The 19,674-nt window shown below is 42.0% G+C and overlaps 1 protein-coding gene across 5 annotated transcripts in view; it reads right to left on the bottom strand.

Moving 5' to 3' along the window:
• RGS20 (regulator of G protein signaling 20) overlaps window positions 1–19,674 on the bottom strand; it is a 108,651-nt gene that overhangs the window by 53,242 nt on the left and 35,735 nt on the right. The gene's annotated exons all lie outside the window — the stretch shown is intronic.

Below are 19,674 nucleotides of genomic sequence, written 5' to 3'. Positions count from 1 at the left end.
AAGATTCTTTAAATCTTAATAGATACAGGAAGGCTAACAAGACATAGAAAACATCAAATGCTTCAGAAAAAAATGTGGTTCACAAGCAGGAGGAATCTGCGTGCTTTGTTATCTGAGATAAGGAAGAATGGGACCAGTGGGAAGGCCGCTCTGATACCAAGCCACCCGGCCACTTAGGTCCATTGCTTCTCCCAGATTTTTGTTACGATATGCTACAGAGTTAATTGATGGGACATTTCTTTCTGCTTTCACATTGAAGAAATGACTAATGACATTAAAATGGGGTGGAACATGAAGCCAGAGAGCTATGTCTGGGGATTTTACAGCTTTGGTAATCCCCAATATACCAACTATAGCAGATGGACACAAACAAGGGAGTCTCCCTCCTAACTCTCAGCTGTAAGCCTTCCCCTTGCATTGCACTGGGATGCTATGATTTTACCTTAGTCCCTCAGTTGTGCCCTATACATATCTCTCCCAGTACTTTTTTAAGCCTGTTCAAACGATTGGGTCTTTGTTGCTGTTCCACATTAAGAACAAAACTCCTTTCCTCATGAGCCTCATTCATTTCAATTTCACTGTTTTCTGAGCTCCCACTGACTGTGGTTCCCAGGTGCATGAAAAGCACTGCGATATTCCAGGAATATCCTCCTGTACTGCAGCCTCAAGAGACACTCTCATTTCCTTGTTCTCTGCAGTAATGTTTCTGAGTATTTAACACAACGTGTTTCAATTTACTCCTAATTTTACCTTCCTCTAGGTCGTCCTGCCTTCTAGGTTTCCCCTGCCTGGGAAATCTTTCTCTAATACTATTTTGCCTTGGATGGAGGATGATTTCCCACAGATACCACATTTGCCAGCACACTTAGGGGGCCACTCGATAGTAAAGTAGCAGAGGGTTGAGTGAGTTGGGTTTTTTTTCTTTTTTTGAGATGGAGTCTTGCTCTGTCACCCAGGCTGGAGTGCAGGGGTGCTGTCTCGGCTCACTGCAACCTCCACCTCCCGGTTTCAAGTGATTCTCCTGCTTTAGCCTCCCAAATAGCTAGGACTATAGGCACGTGCCACCATGCTCGGCTAATTTTTTGTATTTTTAGTAGGGACGAGGTCGTGATCCGCCCGCCTCAGCCTCCCAAAGTGCTGGGATTACAGGCATGAACCACCGCGCCTGGCCTGAGTGAGTTTTTTGTAGGGTCCTCTGGTCTTAAATACTTGGTCTTAAAGTTGGATGTTCACTTGTGGGTGGAGGAGGGGGACCCTGTGACCCAGGCCCCTCTCAGCCCCATGCATGCCTCTGACTTCAGACAGAACTGGAAGTCGAATGAATGGGAGGAGGAAAAGGATGGAAAAGCCATTTGGCTGGGGACAGGAGGCATAAAGTGTGTTGGGGAGAGGGACAAATCTCATGTGAAGGGCTCTAGGCTTCCAGAACCTGAAGGAAACAGTTTCTGAACATGTTTGGCTTCGAGGAGAATGAGTTCACAGGAAGTCTTTTTTTGGCCGCTCACTAGATTCTCATTCAAGAATTTACACAATGAAGTTAGAAAAACAGACCTGCTGAATCCACGCTAAACTCTCCTTGGGTTTAGCTGCCTACCTGAAAATAGCAACAGGGGAATGTGGCTTTCTCTGAATCACGTACTGCAAGAGTAACACCGGGTCACCAGATGCTGCTGAAGTCACAAACAGGCCCTGTTACTATTAGCAGCCGAGATGTAAGCTGAATGCTGGTCAACAGTGATGCTCTGTTTAGTAGGATGCTGAGATGAGGCGATTCTAAATTTGAGAGGACGCTGGCCCATTATCCTGCAGTATAGTCATCACCAGACAAAAGTCCATCTCACTGTGGCTCATGAAATATTAATGAAGAGCTAGAATTACTTGCACTGACTTCAGCACAAATAGACCAAAAAATCAAATCAAAGCTCTATCTTCCACTATGTTTGATACAGAAAGCCAACAGTTTAGTAGCTGGTGGATTTTTGTGGAAATTCTAAACTTTGCTTCCACGCAAATCTATGGGTTTTCAAAAATTTCTGTCTTTTGGTTTTATTGTCTGACTATTTGGGTTTTATTGTCTATTTTAAGAAAAAGCTGGTCCATTGTTTTCTAGTAGGGGAAGTCAACTGGAAGCTTAATAGTAACAAAAGACTTTTGAATTATAATTACTTCCAGATGGATGCTTACAGATGTCCTCATCTTTTAAAAAACCACTTAAGCATCTTACCATCTGTTTTTCAGTGACTTATCATGGAAATCTTTACACTTTTGTTTATATAGCCGTTGCCAAATGTGTAAGCCCCAGGAGGTTTTAAGCCAGTGAAGGCTTTAAGACTATAATAAGAGTGTCTTTCTCTTCTCTTCTGCCATTACTAAATGAACATCCTATATAACTCAACTTTTACAATGGCCTTTTGGGAAGTATTAGAAAGAAGAGAGTATGATCTGAAGGAAATAAATAAATTATGTATGTTTTTATTTGTTCTTTCCTAATGTCAGCCAACAACGAAGGAGCATTTTGTAAGTACTGATTGAAATCTTTATTAAGAGCTTTGCTTATCCCAGGAAATAGTGGCATTCTCAAGAAAATTGCAGCTGGGGTGCATTCCCAGTGATAACTTGGCCCAGGGCACCTCTGAAAGTATTAAACACTTGGGAAAATCTTTGTCTGTGGGGCTGCTTTAGGGACTCTTCAAATGGCTGAGGAATGTATGAGGCCATCATTAATGGTTTGCATGAGAATGGCCAGCTATTTACTGTTTCCCAGCAAGGAGCAGGCTCCCTAATGAGAATTTCTGCGTAGTTATTGCAAATTATAGAAAAAAACAGCCAAATTACTTACATCATAGAAAAATTAATGTCGAAAATCAAAGTTGTGGCCAGGCGTGGTGGCTCACGCCTGTAATCCTAGCACTTTGGGAGGCCAAGGCAGAAGGATCACTTGAGGTCAGGAGTTCGAGAACAGCCTGGCCAACATGGCGAAATCCCATCTCTACTAAAAATATAAAAATTAGCCAAGTGTGGTGGCAGGCACCTGTAATCCCAGCTACTTCAGCTACTTGGGAGGGTGAGGCAGGAGAATCACTTGAACCTGGGACGCGGAGGTTGCAGTGAGCAGAGATCACACCACTACACTCCAGCCTGGGTGACAGAGTGAGACTTGGTTAAAAAAAAAAAAAAAAGCAAAGTTATTATCTCCCCAGACAAAGCTACCCCTTCTTGTTTTTTCTCTCTTGGTAAGCAGTGTTACTATCTCTCCAGTTGTTCAAGAAAACTTATCATCCTCAACTCCTCCCAATCCTAACTCCTGGCAAAGGCAAAGGCAATCTGTCTCCCAGCATGCCTCTCACATCTGCCCTGTTCTTCTCCACGTGATATGGCCCTAGTTAACATCTCAGGTCTAGATAATGGTGGAGGTCTCCCAGCCACTCACTCTGCCTCCATTCTCACCTTGGATAAAAGGTAAAATTCTGGTAGGAGCTGTAAGAACACCGCAAATACCCTTCTTCCCTCTGTGGTATTTCTGCTCTGCTTCTCCTTCTGAAGCAGCATCTAGTGCTGAGACTTGGTAGGGAGGGACCTGGCTTTAGGGTGAGTGTGCTTTTCTTGGGAAATACCTTTCATTGTGGAAGGTGGGGTAGGCAAGGCCAAGGGACAGAAGAACAAGTTCCCTGATGCTGCTTGGCTCAGGCTGGGAAGAAGCATGGAGAGTGCTGAGCTGTGTAAGTGACATCACCAAGGCTGCAGAGCTGGCAGAGATCCTGGGCAGAAACCAGTTTGCTCTTTGTGGCTTCCTGGGTGCCGTCTCCTGTCAGGGACTTAACTGCTGTGGAAGGTGGCTGGCTGGGGTGCAGATATAGCCAGATTAGGATCAAAATTAATTTCGGGACTGTGTAACGAGCATTCCAGGTTAGTCAAAGTTGACAACATTTTTCTAAATTGAGATTTCTTATCCTGTAACAAACGTTGTAAGCCTCATTGTTTGTTCACTATTTTCAGAATTTTGTTTTTAATCAACAGTAAAACAGGGCAGTGCTTTTTTAATGATGGTAGAACAGTGTCTAGCATACAGTAGGCACCTAAAATATTATGTGTCCAGCAAAATGTATAGTTATGTATGTACATATACATCTATCTATACAAGCACACACACGTACCATATTGATAACACAGCTGCTTAATAAATTAACCTGTCCATTTTTATTTAGAGGAAATAAAATTAACTGCCAGAGTATGAACTGATCCATCTGATCTCTCTGTCAAAAATATAAGAATCAATCATTTTGGGCTGGGCGCGGGTGGCTGACACCTGTGATCCCAGCACTTTGGGAGGCCGAGGTGGGCAGATCACCTGAGGTCAGAAGTTCGAGCCCAGCCTGGCCAACATGGCGAAATCCTGTCTCTACTAAAAATACAGAAATTAACCGAGCATGGTGGCGAGCGCCTGTAATCCCAGCTACTCGGGAAGCTGAGGCAGGAGAATTACTTGAATCCAGGAGGCAGAGGTTGCTGTGAGCTGAGATCGTGCCACTGCACTCTAGCCTGGGCGACAGAGGGAGACTCCATCTCCAAAAAAAAAAAAGAACCAATCATTTTGTTTTTACATTTAAAAGCTTATCTTTTTCTTCATTTTCACAGCAGTATCCATAACCTATTGGTCAGTGTAATGAGCCAGTGCAAATATTGCAACTATGCATAGACAGGGAATGGCATGCACATCCCCACACAAAAGAGCAGCTAAAATAATGAAGGAAATGCCAAGTGATGAGAAAGATAGAGAGGAAGGATAGAGAGCAACCAGAACTCTCCCGCACCGCTGATGGGAGTGTAAATTGGTGTAACCAGTTAGGAACACTCACAGAATGTGTTTCGGCTGACCCCATACACACCCTCTGACCCAGCCATTCCAGGCCTTGGTATATACTCCCTGAGAACGTTGCACCAAAAGTATGCATTAGGATGTTCTACACATAATAGTCAAAAACTATTCAAATGTTATCAATAGTAGAATGGGGCTAGGCACAGTGGCTCATGCCTGTAATCCCAGCACTTTGGGAGGACACAGCGGGTGGACAGCTTGAGCCCAGGAGTTGAGACCAGCCTGGGCAACATGGCAAAACCCTGTCTCTACAAAAAGAAGCAAAAATTAGCTGGATGTGGTGACACGCGCCTAGTCCCAGCTACTCAGGAGGCTTAGGTGGGAGAATTCCTTGGGTCCAGGAGGCAGAGGTTGTGGTGAGTCCAGGTCGCATCACTGTACTTCAGCCTGGGTGACAGAGCGAGACCCTGACTCAAAGAAAAAAAAATAAAAAGTAGAATGGATAAGTGAATGTGTTTATATAATGGGATATTATTCAGCGATGAGAATGAACAATCTCCAACTACCTCAATACGTGGATTAATCTCACCAATGATGTTGGCAACTGCCATTCTGCATTCTATTCTATCTCTATAATGTTTTCCTTTTTTAAGGGACAGGGTCTCACTCTGTTGCCCACAGTGGAGTGCAGTGGCTATTTGGAGGCATGATCATACCACTGCAGCCTCAAACCCCCGGGTTGGAGCAATTCTCCTGCCTCAGCCTCCCAAGTAGCTCGGACTACAGGTGCGTGCCAGCTCTGTCTCCATAATTTTGACTACTCTAAGTACCTCATATAAGTGAAGTCATATAGTATCTGTCCTTTTGTGTCTGGCTTATTTCCTTCAGCATAATGACCTGAAGGTTCAACCATCTTTGTAGCATGTGTCAGAATTTAAGAGGTGCGGTTTTTCAGAGAAGGAGTGTTTTAGAAGTGGCAATAGACAGCAGAGACACCTACCTTACTTCTAAGCCCTGAAGTGGCAAAATTTCTGTGGGGAAATGTCTCTAACTACCAGGGCCATAGGGAAGGCAATGTTCTCAAAGACTAGCCAGATCCCAGTGAGAGATGAAACAAAAAGAGACATTAAGAGACAAGTATAGGCTGGGCGCGGTGGCTCACGCCTGTAATCCTAACACTTTGGGAGGCCAAGGTGGGTAGATCACTTGAGGTCAGGAGCTCGAGACCAGCCTGACCAACATGGTGAAACCCCATCTCTACTAAAAATACAAAAATTAGCCGGGCGTGGTGACGGGCATCTGTAGTCCCAGCTACTCGGGAGGCTGAAGCAGGAGAATCACTTGAACTTGTAAGGCGGAGGTTGTAGTGAGCTGAGATTGATTGCGCCACTGCACTCCAGCCTGGGTGATAGAGCAAGACTCCATCTCAAAAAAAAAAAAAAAAAAGAGACAAGTATGAAGGCCAGGGCATGTTGCTGTTGGTAGACCGAGGTCAAGAGAGTACAGTGGGATGCTGTGAGGGGCGTGGAGGAGTGTCCCATGGAGCCAGGTCAGGACGTGAGCAGCCCCGCCGTGACTGGGCTCAGAGGGCCGAGTGGGAATATTGGGTTTACTTGGAGGAGTCCTCTGAGTGCTGTGCTGACCTTCTGGCCCACAGCTGGTCCCTAGAGAACACTCGCTTAAAACAGAGAACTGGGCCAGGAATGTCCGGCAGTCTGGTGCGATAGGGGGAGGAGAGCATAGGGTGTCCAGTCAGAGGAGCCCTGCCATCCTGACCTTTGCCACTTGTGAGGCCTGGACCAAATTACTTCACCTTCCTAAGCCTCCACCTCGTCATGTGTATAACATTAGCTGCCTTGAGATTTGTTAAGAGGATTAAATGAGAGAATGTATGTGAAAGGTCTCTGAAAACTAGGTGCTACTCTGGTGCCTTATTTCTTTAAATTTAGTACTTATTGATATTTTATTTTTTGTTTACATTTCTTGCTATATAAACATTGATATTTAATGTAAAAATAGGATGAGTAATATAGAAAGACCTTATAGGTGTTTTAAGATTGTAAACAAGGCTGGGTACAGTGGCTCACAACTGTAATCTCAGCACTTTGGGAGGCTGAGGCAGGTGGATGGCTTAAGTCCAGGAGTTTGAGACCAGCCTGGGCAACATAGTGAGACCCCGTCTCTAAAAAAAATTTAAAAATCAGCCAGGCATGGTGGCACGCACCTGTAGTTCCACCTACTCAGGAGGCTGAGGTGGGAGGATCGTTTGAGCCCAGGAGTTTAAGGCTGCAGTGAGCTATGATTGCACCACTGCATTCTAACCTAGGGGAAAAAAAAGACTGTAAACAAATTGGTCCTGTACCTTTGTGTCTATATTCAGCAGGGACTGAAATAGCAGGGACCCCATTTACCCACCCTCAGACATCTGGCACCTTAACCATTCACAAATCTAGAAGTAACCCAGAATGCCTTCAAGGACATGCAAGCGGTGACAAAAATAGCTGGGCAAAGCTGAGAACAGAAAAACTAGAGGACAGGCATGTAAATCTGCCAGTTCACCAAGCAGAGCACCTTTGCACGCAGGTCAGGGAAGCACCAGGAAGTCTGCTGAGGGCGGTGAGTGGTGAGGGGTCTAGCTGGATCCTCACTCTTCCCCTGTTGGGCTTTGTGACTAGAGCCTGAAGCCACCTCCCTAGGCCTTGGTTTTGTCTTCTGAACTGGAGTCAAAATGACCACCAAGTTTTTCTTCTCTTGCTGACATGCCATGGTTACCTACCACTACATGGCTGAACTGTGCAAACGAGATGCTAAGTGAGAGAAGCCAGCTAGAAAAGGCCACGTATCATATGAACCCATCTATATAAAATGTTCGGAACAGGCAAATCTGTGGAAACAGAAAGTAGTTCAGTGGCTGCCTGGGGCTGCTGGAGGAAGGGACTTGGTGGTTGACGGCTAAGTGGTGCTGGGTCTCTTCTTGGAGTGATGAAAATATTCTAAAATGAATTGCAGTGATGGTTACACATCTCTATGAATGGATGTCATAAAACAGTTTTTAAATGCTGGTATTTTAATTTACCTTAAAGGCAGCATAGAGGATTGAGTACCAAAAAGTACAGAAATGCAGGTTGTGAGTTCTATTCTGTCACTAACTTGTTCGCCTGACATAAGTCAGCTGCCTGCTCTGGGCTGCTGTTGGCTAAGTCGTTCCCCTTTCTGTTCCATAAAGTCATGATTCTGTGACTTAAACCTGAGACACCTGAGAAAAGGAAGGAAAAAATACCCAATAAAGAGAATAGAGAGACAAAAGGCAGTGGACATAGCACATGTAGCATGCTGGTGACAAACATGGTACACAGGCATTGTGGTGCCAGGAGGACAGACACAGGAGCATCGCACAGCATTGTAGTTAGTGCGGGGGCCAGCTGCCTGACTTCTGAAGGAAATGCTATTAACACATCACAGCTGGGAACATAAAGTTCCTAACAGCAGAAATTTTAATATGTATTTGAACAATAATGTGCCATGAAAATAGTTTCCCTGACCATCATGCTACAGTGTGAAATGCAAATGAACATGCCAGTCACGTTACATAGCATTTCAGTGTTTTCTTTCATAGGCATACGTCAGTACAAAGATCAGAAATGCAAACTCTTTCCTTGGTTAAAAGCACCTGCAGTGCTCTTTGGCCTAGAGAATTATTGTATTTATAGTCTTTTCAACATTCACCAGGTGGAAAAGTGGGTTCCCACAGTGCATCTGGAAAAACAGAAATGCACCTGGCTTAACTAATTACAGTTCAGCTTTTATTTAATAGAGAAAACAATAAATATGTGCAATTAATGCCACATAAGCCCTTACTGTATTCAATCTCATACATATTTCATTTCTATCTCTGGTTTTGAAATCTAAGTAATCTAGAGCCCACAGGATATCATGTGTTATGCATGCTTCAATATAACCCTAAAAAATGTGAATTGACATTTGATATGAATTTAAATCCTCCACAAATCCACACTTCTGTTAAAGTGCCACAAGGTTATTATATGGAAGTAATGGTGAAGGCAATGGAGCATTAGGAGGAGGCCAGTTTCTTCTTTGGTTCTGATGTGGTGGAAGGAACACAGCCTCCCAAAAGAAAAAGGGTAACACTCCTTCTGTGCTCCCTAATGGCCACACCTACTTCTAGGTACACTCTGAGTACCCTCAATACCAGGACAGTGGTCTGGGTAACATCTGGTATCCTCTGAAGGTGATGCATTTTCCTCACCTGGAACATTCTCCAAATTAACAGTGCAGAAGGGAAACACAACCTCATCATCATCATCATCATCACCACCACTCCTCAAGTCAGGCAGGGAATTATAGCCAGGGGGAGGCAGAGCAGCAGCTCCTGGTGGTGTAAGGCGAGGGGGTGGGATCTAGCCCCACAGCCATCAAGGAGGCATTCCAGCCCTGCTGAGGAACAGAGCTCCCAAAGTATGGCCCAGAGTGGACACTCAAGCTCTTTCAGCAAGCAGAAGGCAGCTGTAGTAAGAGTAGCACCTGTTGCCTTTGCAGTGTGTGCCCCACATGCCTTGGACCTATCAGCCGCTCTGTATAATTTGGACTGACCTACCAAGCTTTTAGAAATAATGTCCTTTCCATAACTAAAAGTGAGCCAATTTTGCAGACATTGTGTCCCTCTGATGTGATGCAACAGGAATTTATTTGAGCCTTTGAGTCTAACCTCTAGTTTGCAGAAATTTAGGGAATACAGGAACAAGTTAGCAACTTGAGGAAGCAGCAAATCAATTCAATGTGGGACAATCGACGGGGCAGCAGGTCCAATTTCTTCAAGTTGGCGTACGAAAAAGAAGATGGATGATGAGGAAGATTAGTAAAGAGGCTAATGAGAAAGAATGTGCTATGGTTACACATTAGATGATGTGAATTGCTTACTGTTAATTTTGTTGGGTATGACAAATGTATTGTGGTTACTATATGGATATTATAAAGTATGCTTAGTAAAAGATAAGTTCCTTAAAAGTAACATTCATTTTTATTTGAACTGTCTTTAATGAATAACATTTCTACTGATGCTTCGTACCATTGCCCCTAAATTATTAGCTGGAACTAAGGAAACTCTTATGGACAGGGCATCCAAGTTTGACCACAAGTGAGAGCAGGGCCTTACCCAGTGCTGCAGGAATCCACCTCTAGTCTGGTCCAGTCTGCCAGGGCAGCCCTAGACCAGTCTGCTTGTGCTGGGCACAAATCTTAACAGACATTAGGCCTGGATGAATATTTGCTGAAGAACTTCCTCTCCATCAATTACAGCAGATGGGTTATGAAATGTGTCAACGTACATGCAAATTAAGGATAAAAATGTACAAAAGATGTGTTTATAAGTGACTAACTAGCTTTCTCTACTTCTTACAGGAATGTCTGGGCAAATTTTCCCTCTACATTTCTTTTTTCACAAATTCCACTTTTGCCCATAGAAAATTCTCTATGATCCCCTGTGGACAGTAGCATTGGCTCCTCAAACTTTGTCTTGTGTCCATTATTAGAATTTTTTATCCTGGGATGATTCTTCTGTGATAATGGTATGAAATAGCAAGCTCCTATTCTATTTAAAGCTTTCAAGCTGTAAGTAATTTGAAATCTCTGAAAGCCATCTGAGCTCTCTCAGCCACAAAACCTTTGTGCATATTATTTCCCTGTGGTCCTTCTTCATTAGTCCTTTTGGGGCTTGTTAATTGCTGCTAAGTTTTCCTGTTAATATGAAAATGCTGAATGTTGAAATAGTGCATACCCAAAGGAATCTTAAGTTGGGTCCTTTGATTTTATTTCCTATAGGAGATTGCCTTTAATTGGTTTTCTGGTCTGTCTTTTGAAATTTTTTTAAAGAGTAGACTATTCTATAAGAAATAAAACTGTCATTGCTTGAACGTCATATTTACTTTCATACAGATTGTTTCCTACAAAAACTTATATTTGTAGGAAATATACCCCACACTTATATTTATGCTATAGTCCAGAGGTAGACAAATGTTTTCAGTGAGGGACCAGAGCATACATACTGCACACTTTGCAGGCCTCCTGGTCTGTCTGCAACTACTCAATTCTGCCTCTATATCACAAAGGCAGCTCAAACATCAAACAAATGAGCATGGCTGTGCTCCAATAAATCTTTATGAATGCTGAAATCTGAATTCTGTAAAATTTTCATGTGTCACAAAATATTCTTCTTTTTCTGGGGGGGACAGAGTCTCACTCTGTCACACAGGTTGGAGTGCAGTGGTGCAATCCACGGCCCACTGCAGCCTCAACCTCCTGGGCTCAAGTGATCCTCCTGCATCAGCCTCCTGAGTAGCGGGGACTAAGGCTCATGCCACCACACTTGGCTAATTTTTTACTTTTTGCAGAGGCAGGGTCTTGCTTTGTTGCCCAGGCTGGTTTCAAACTCCCAACCTCAAGAGATTCTTTCGCTTTGGCCTCCCAAAGTGCTGGGATTACAGGCATGAGCCATCATGTCTGGCCTTATTCTTCTGACTTTTTCTCCCAACAATTAAAAAATGTAAAAACCATTCTTGGCTGGGCGTGGTGGCTCATGCCTGTAAACCCAGCACTTTGGGAGGCCAAGGTGGGCAGATCATTTGAGGTCAGGAGTTTGAAACAACTCTGACCAACATGGTGAAACCCTATTTCTACTAAAAATACAAGGAAATTAGCCAGGCATGGTTCCGGGTGCCTGTAGTCCCAGCTACTCAAGAGGCTAAGGCAAGAGAACTGCTTGAACCTGGGAGGCAGAGGTTGCAGTGAGCCGAGATCCCGCCACTGCACTCCAGCCTGGGCAACAGAACAAGACCCTGTCTCAAAAAAAAAAAAAGAAATAAAAAGAAAAACTATTATTAGTGTTCAGAGCATACAAAAGCAGGCAGAGGGCTGGAGGTGGCCCTGTGCCTTGTTTGCTGACCCCTGTCATAAACAGAAATTCTTCATAGACTGTTTATGGATAATTGAGAAAAGGAAGCGCAGATTCTAAAGTAGTAAGATCCTACTGATTATTTTCAAGGCTTCCCACCATAACTTCATGATCATTTAGCGTACCACAGCACAGCAGGCTGCACATCATCAGAGCCTAATGAATCCACATTTCTGCCTCTAGCCCAGGCCATTCCCTGGCTGCCATACACACAGATCCAACCAGCTGCCTGGCACCACAGTTGGAGCTCTCCTGGACAACTCTAGGGTCTAACACGGCATCTTGCATCTCCTCCTCCAGCCCCTCTGTTTCACCTCCTGTCTTCTCCATGGCCACACAAGGTGCCACCATCCACCTACATCAAGAAGTCACCTTGATTCCTCATGCATCACTCATTAGCAAGCTCACTGCATCTCCAGGACTCACGCCAGGCCTGCACCGCATCCCCGCTACTTCTCCTAGGCTGGCGGCCCCCATCTCTTGTCTCGATGGCTACAATAAGTCCCATATCCACCTCCTTCCCTCTCCCCGCACAGCTTTCTGCTACAGTAGCAGAGTTGAGTAGTTGCAATGACCCACAAGCCTAAAATATTTACTAACTGTTTTAAAATAGAATCCAGATCCTGTTAGTCCCCTCCTGTGGGCTTCAATGGCAAATCCTGACACTAGAAAAAATCCAAACTCTATCAGGGTCTAAATATTGCACAATTTTCCCTTATGTTTACATGAGCAAATGTATCACATCTTACATTTAATATTTGAAATGATTTTGTGGAGATTTTGAGATCCCATTTATTAATAGGGAAAACTCAGCTTCAGGGAGGTTGCCTAATGTGCCTGACATTCAGTCAGCCCCAAACAGACTTGAATCTAGATCATGTGGTTCAAGGCATGGATGCATCTGTCACCCCACAGAACTGTGCCCCTCACACCACAGCTGCACATGGGCCAGATTCGATGGATTTGGATTATTTGTGTAGGCCCATCAGTGAAGTCTTCTGGAGTCCTTTTCCCAGAAGGTCTGCTGTTGATTCGAGTGGGCTAATAGAAACTCCAGCACATTACTTTGTCCCACAGGGCCTTAGCATTCCCAAGTCAGTTCTCTGGGCTAAGCTGACAGAATGTTTTTGTCTGCATTTCCTAGGATGTGTGTGGGAGAATCTCTGCTCCTCGAGGTTTTAGTTTTCTACAGTTTGCACCAAAATATCTACTGAATTTTAGATCTCCCTCCCCCTTGGTGTGAAGTGTCAAATAGTAGATATGTTGAACAAACAGATCTAAAATTGAAGAAATTTCAGACTTGAAATGTTCAGTGGTTATGCGCTTTGGACTCTTCGCAGGGAACCATAGCAATTTATAACCTTTCAGTGAGACAAAGTAAGGCAGTTGGACACAGAGACCCAGGACAAAAACCTCCATACTAACGTATCGGGTAAAAAGGCACATAGGGGACCTGTTTCAATTAAGAAAATATAAGCTATATGTAGCCTCCTAATTATCAGACCAGATTTGATAGATTTTAACAAATGTTTTATCTAAGTTAGTATTTATACTTTTCATAAACGCCTTCATGATTTTGAACACAGATCACTAGAAGATAAAGAAAAGAAATAAAGCCTTTTGTTTAGTTTATGACATTTGTTTAACATGCTCAGGTGAGTTTTTCGCTTTACTAGATTTTGCATAATTTTATCCTTTTTATACTTCTTAGTACTCTTTCATCCTTTAAGCCAAATTTATTCTATGTGGTCTGGTTATGATGTTCTGGTGTTTTTGTTAATAAGTATTTCATTTTGCCAAAAGAACAGCACGGCCTAACCAGTCACTCAAGGGGCCGAAGGCAACTTATGTGTTTGGCAAAAACTTAGCTCTAGTGAGAATTTGATAAATTTCAGGTTGTTGCATAACTAGATCCCCTCACTCTTGTGCCTTGACTTAAATCTGCCCACAAATGGTAAGGAGAGCAGTCCTCAGAATACGGAGGTCAGAGAGCAAAGCCGGATGTCACTGAAGCTGGCTGTCATCACAGTAAGGAACTAAAGGCTGAGATAATAAGAGTGAGATGACAGGTGAGACTGAGATAAGTCCAAGGCCTTGGGGACACACACATCAGTGCTGTCCTCCTGGCCCAGGTCAGGAGAGTCCTGCTACTCCGCCTCCAGGTTTACTATTTTCATCTCAGCTTTAGAGTAGAATCTAACTATTTCTATATATTAATATAGTATTTTTTTTCAAGAAGCAAATGCCGTAGTCAAAATAAAAGAGCAACTTGGCAACAGGAAATCTAATATGAAAATTAATTATATTTAAATCATTCATGGAGATAATGTTAAAATTACAGTCTCCACATAGACTTTCCTCTGCAAAGGTCAACCAGCTATTCTTTCCAGAAAACACTGTTAGCCTTTTCTTAATATTTTTTAATATTGTTCTCTTATTGCCAATATCTTATTATAAGCCCTACTTGATATAACACGAAGTAGTTAAATGTGGATTTTACTGAGAGTGACTATTCTGAATGCAATTCTTTCTGCAACTAAATTTTATCTAAATTCTTCAGTTTCAGGAGGTCATTTTTTGGAGGTCTATAAGTGACAAAGAGTAGGCCAAATATGAATTCATAAACTTATCAGTAATATTTTTCCTAGATATTAAGTCATGGTACAGGTCTTTTATATTAAGTTTTTTTTTAAAAGAACATTGTTCAAATGGTGAAAATTTTAGAAACTGTACCAAATAGAAATATATCAAAATATAAATGTTTAAAATCAAATTATACATGGTCAGGGGCTTAAAATAATGATAAATATTAGGAGAATATTGGCAAGAGGTACCACTTACTGATACTCTCTTGAACCCTCTGCTGTACATGTATTACATTAAAGCAAGTATTCTTATCACCGCTATACACATTCAAATTCAGAGGCTCACAAAACTAATGATCAAAGTCAAAGTTTGAGCCTAGTTCTCTTTCATTCCAATACTCATGCTTTTTACATTACATAACTGCAATCTGAAGCATAAAGAGTTGCATGATTTATAGTCCTTTGGGTATATACCCAGTAATGGGATGGCTGGGTCAAATGGTATTTCTAGTTCTAGATCCCTGAGGAATCACCACACTGACTTCCACAATGGTTGAACTAGTTTACAGTCCCAACAGTGTAATCATGCTGCTATAAAGACACATGCACATGTATGTTTATTGCGGCACTATTCACAATAGCAAAGAGTTGGAACCAACCCAAATGTCCAACAATGATAGACTGGATTAAGAAAATATAGCACATATACACCATGGAATACTATGCAGCCATAAAAAATGATGAGTTCATGTCCTTTGTAGGGACATGGATGAAATTGGAAATCATCATTCTCAGTAAACTATCGCAAGGACAAAAAACCAAACACTGCATGTTCTCACTCATAGGTGGGAATTGAACAATGAGAACACATGGACACAGGAAGGGGAACATCACACTCTGGGGACTGTTGTGGGGCGGGGGGAGGGGGGAGGGATAGCATTAGGAGATATACCTAATGCTAAATGACGAGTTAATGGGTGCAGCACACCAGCATGGCACATGTATACATATGTAACTAACCTGCACATTGTGCACATGTACCCTAAAACTTAAAGTGTAATAATAATAATAATTAAAAAAAAAATCTGGGCCTAGGCTGCCTAGATGAAGGGACTGACCAAAAAAAAAAAAAAACAAAACAAAACAAAAAAGAGTTGCAAAAATTATAACATACTTCTTTTCTTTCCAGTGTTTTCAAACTGACAAGACATGTGTTACATTTTACACTCACAAATGGCAAATTTTAAAATACACATTTTCTGAATTACATTGGAAACAAATGATATAAAAGAAAGATAACAATGTAATACACAGAAAATTAATTCAAGAAAAATATCAATAGGTCAAGGCAGATCACTTTTTGTTTTAGACAGAGTCCTGCTCTGTCACCCAGGCTGGAGTGCACTGGCATGATCTTGGCTCACTGCAATCTCTGCTTCCTGGGTTCAAGCAATTCTCCTGCCTCAGCCTCCTGAGTAGCTGGGACTACAGGCACATGCCACCACACCCGGCTAATTTTTTTGCATTTTTAGTAGAGATGGGATTTTGCTATGTTGGCCAGGCTGGTCTCGAAATCCTGACCTCAAGTGATCCACCCACCTTGGCCTCCCAAAGTGCTGGAATTAAAGGCATGAGCCACTGCGCCTGGCCCAAATCACTATTCTTATGCAATAACTAAAAAAACTCAGATAAATAAGTGAAATTACATTTCTAAAGTCATCAGAGAACTGTGAAAGCAAAAAGATTATATAAACTAAAATTTCTGAGTAAGAGAGTTCTTCCAAGCTGAGCTGTCTGTCACTAGCTGTTTTTTTTCTGAGGGCTTTTGCTGACCGTTAGCACAAGCTGTGGACATAAAGGGACTCTTTTCTCATGTGGCAGAACAAGTCCCCTTCAGTAACAAGGCCTTCCTCAAACACATGGCTGGGTCCTACAACACATTTATCAAATGTGGCGGCCATATGGGGAAGGTGGAGGCAAAGAACAAACTTAAAACCTCTGAAAGCAAGACTGAGTCTTCCATTCTTTTGAGACCAAGGAGATAGAAGTCCATCAGGCTTTCATTCTGGAATCCAAGAGAAAATTCCCAAGGAACAAGAAAGAACTGGGCATTAGCTAAATCTTATTAAAACTGCAGCCACCAGTCTGGGTAACATAGCGAGACCCCATCTCTACAAAACATTTGTAAAAAATGGTCAGGTGAATTGGCAAGTGCCTGTAATCCCAGCTACTCTGGAGGTTGAAGTGGGAGGACTGCTTGAGCCCAGGAATTCTAGGTTATAATGGTGCCAATGTACTCCATTCTAGGGGTGACAGAGGGAGATTCCATGTCAAAACAAAAAAACCCCCAAAACTGTTACCAGATCTGACCCATTCTAATACCTGCTGGCCTGAAGTGATCAGCCCTTCAGTCCTTCATCCTTAGACAGGAAATCCCTCCAAGGGAGATTCAATCCTTGCTGGTGGAAGAAATTACCAGAACCGACACAGTTTCTTTATATACAATGTCTACATATAATAAAAATTACTAGATATGTGAAGAGAGATAAAAATGTGATGAATAAAAAAATGGATACAGGCACACAGATGATCTCATTGGATTTAGTAGATAAGAATTAGATGGACTAAACTGATGAAAACATGGGAAATTTCATCAGATAATTTAAATGTATTAAAATGAATCAAATTGGCATACTACATTTAGAAGAAAACAAGTTCTGAAATTAATAACTCACTAGATGGTTTGACAGAAGACTTAGGCACAGAGGAAGACAGCTTAATTAACTAAAACACAGGGCAACAGAAAATATTCAAATTGAAGCAGAAAGAGATGAGAAATGAACAAAACAGATAAGACAATAAGAGACATGAAGGAAAAAGTCTAACATATGTATGATTTGGGTCCCAGAAGCAGGAGAGAAAGAAAGAAAACCAGACAAAGCCATATTTGAAGAGATATTGAGTGAAAATTTTCCAAAGTTGATGAAAGACGTCAATCCACAGATACAAGAAGCTCAGTTAACCCAAAGCAGAATAAATAAAATGAAAACCACATATAGGCACATTATATTCACTGTGGTAAGTCAAAAATGAGAGAAAAACTTTATGAGGATAACAATATGCTACCTTCAAAGAAGCGTAACTTTCCAACAGAAACTATGAAAGTCAAAAGATAATGGAATGAGAGTGTAAAGGCAGGCCAGACTGGAAGAAGAGATTTGCAGCGCGTGCACATACACACACACACACACACACAGAATTTTGACAGATGGCTTGTATCCAGAATATATAAAGAACTGTGACAATAATAAAAGATCAGTGGCACAATAGAAAAATGGGCCAAACAGAAGTTCAAGACCAGCCTGGGCAACATGGTGAAACCCCCATCTCTACCCCTTCCCAATACCCAAAATAAAAAAATTAGTTGAGTGTGGTGGTGGACACCTATAGTCTCAGCTTCACGGCTAATTGTGCCACTGCCTTCCAGCCTGGGCAACAGAGTGAGACCCTGTCTCAAAAAAAAAAAAAAAAAGAAAGAGAGAGAAAGAAAGAAAGAAAAAGAAAAATGGGCCAAAGGCTTGTAGAGGCATTTTAAATAGAAAATATACAAATGACTTGACCCAAAAACATATAAGAAGATGCTTAACATCATTAGTAGCCAGGGAAATACAAATTAAAACCATAACGAGATACCACTACACAGCCACCAGAATGACTAAAGTTAAATGGGCAAACAATACTAAGTACTGGTGAGGATGTGAAGCAATACACACTTTGCTGGTGGGGATGGATGTAAACTGATTTGGACTATGAAACAGTTTTGCAGTATCTACTAAAGCTAAACATACACTGGACTTATTACCCAACAATTTTTATCCTGGGCATATACCCAAAGGAAATAAGTTCATCAAAAGACATGAATGAGAATGTTCATATTAGCATTATTCATAATAGCTCCACACTGGAAACAACTAAAATTTCTTCAGTAGTGGAATGGAATACACTGTGGTGTATTCACACAAACGAACGCTGCACAGCATTAAAAAATAATAATACATACAACAACAAATGAATCTCAAAAACATAATGCTGAGCTAAAGAACCAGATGCAAATATTATACACTGTTTAATTCCATATGAAGTTTAAAAGCAGGCACAATTGGTATATGGTGAAAGAAGTTATAAAAGTGGTTACCTGTGGGAGTCCTGAATGGAAGGAAGCGAGATGGAATCTTTGGGAGAGCACAGGGGGCTGAAAATATCCTATATCTTCATCTAGAGCCATGGTGAGTGATTTTGGCCCCAGAGGACACTTGGCAATGTCTAGAGACATTTTTGGTCATGGCATCCAGGGAGGGGTGCTACTGGATCATGCAGTGGGTGGAGATCAGGGATGCTGCTAAACATCCTACAGGGCAATGGACAGCCCCCCTCAATAAGGAGTTGTTCAACCCCAAATTTCCACAGTGCTGAGGTGAGAAACCCTGATCTAAATGGTGGTTCTGTGGGGGTACACTTACATAAAGTTTACTAAGCTGTACTCTTAAGATGTGTAAACTTCACTGTAAGTTATAACTCAAGTAAATGAAGTTAAAAGCTGTCATAAACCTCACAAAAATACCAAATAGCTCCTCACTGAAACCTAACAAACACAGAAAAACTTTGTTTCAGTTTTAGAAATACTCTAATTCATTAAACAGTCCTAACAACTGAAATTTGCTGGGATTATAGTAAGTCAGGAAGAATTAAACTCTGTATGTAAAGTCCCCCTTAAATGCAAATAAATATCTATACCTTTCTTTATGGCAGGAGATATATGAATTATATCTGGGTAGTCACTAGAAATAAATATTTGTAAAAACACAATGAATATATAATGGAAGACCCCATACATGTAAGATTCTTCTGGAGTCATCAAAAGATGAATAGAGAAAAATATACATATACCTTTTTTTTTTTAAGTCAGGGTCTCACTCTGTTGCCCAGGCTGGAGGGCAGAGGCAAGATCATGGCCCACTGCAACCTCAGTGTCCCCAGGCTCAGGTGATTCTCCAGCCTCAGCCTCCCAAGTAGCTGGGACTACAGGTGTGCACCACCACACCCAGCTAACTTTTTGCATTTTTTTAAGAGACAGGGTTTCACTATGTTGCCCAGGCTGGTCTGGAACTCCTGGGCTCAAGTGATCCACCCGTCTTGGCCTCCTAAAGTGTGGGAATTACAGGCGTGAGCCACCACTTTTTAACAGTAGTCTAATCTGAGTTCTCTGGATAATGACTTCCTGTCATTAATTATCAACACGACTTTTA

This window comes from Pan troglodytes, chromosome 7 (genome assembly GCF_028858775.2).
Source record: "Pan troglodytes isolate AG18354 chromosome 7, NHGRI_mPanTro3-v2.0_pri, whole genome shotgun sequence".
Taxonomy (NCBI): Eukaryota; Metazoa; Chordata; class Mammalia; order Primates; family Hominidae; genus Pan; species Pan troglodytes.
The sequence above is the reverse complement of the archived record's forward strand: the minus strand, read 5'-3'. Positions and strand labels throughout refer to the sequence as shown.